This window comes from Mus caroli, unplaced genomic scaffold (assembly GCF_900094665.2).
Source record: "Mus caroli unplaced genomic scaffold, CAROLI_EIJ_v1.1 scaffold_10628_1, whole genome shotgun sequence".
NCBI lineage: Eukaryota > Metazoa > Chordata > Mammalia > Rodentia > Muridae > Mus > Mus caroli.
This window is the reverse complement of record NW_018391299.1, coordinates 13,108-13,974: the sequence shown is the minus strand read 5'-3', so window position 1 is coordinate 13,974 and position 867 is coordinate 13,108.

The window sequence follows — 867 nt, the reverse complement described above, 5'->3', positions numbered from 1 at the left end:
TTTATTTGTGACTATTGTGAAGGGTGTTGTTTCCCTAATTTCTTTCTCAGTCCATTTACCCTTTCTTTTAGAAAGGCCATTGATTTGTTGGAGTTAATTTTATATCCAGCTATGCACTGAAGCTGTTTATCAGGTTTAGGATTTCTCTGGTGGAATTTTTGAGATCATGTATATATACTATCATATCATCTGCAAATAGTGATATTTTTGCCTTCTTCCTTTCCAATTTGTATCCCTTGGATCAACTTTTGTTGTCAAATTGCTCTGGTTATGACTTCAATTACTATATTGAATAGGTAGGAAGAAAGTAGGCAGCCTTGTCTAGTTCTTGATGTTAGTGGGATTGTTTCCAACTTCTCTCCATTTACTTTGATGTTGGCTACTGGTTTGCTGTAGATTGCTTTTATTATGTATAGGTATGGGCTTTGACTTCCTGATCTTTCCATGACTTTTATCATGAAGGGGTGATGGATTTTGTCAAATGCTTTCTCCGCATCTAGCAAGATGATCATGTGGATTTTTGGTCTGAGTTTGTTTATATAGTGGATTACATTGATGGATTTCCATATATTAAACCATCCCTGCATCCCTGGGATGAAGCCTACTTGGTCATAATGGATGATCATTTTGATATGTTCTTGGATTTCATTTGCCAAGATTTTATTGAGTATTTTTTCATCAATATTCATTGGTCTAAAGTTCTCTTTCTTTGTTGGATCTTTGTGTTGTTTAGGTATCAGAGTAATTGTGGCTTCATAGAATATATTGGGTAGAGTACCTTCTGTTTCTATTTTGTGGAATAGTTTGAGGAGAGGTGGAATTAGGTCTTCTTTGAAGGTCTGATAGAACTCTGCACTAAACCATCTT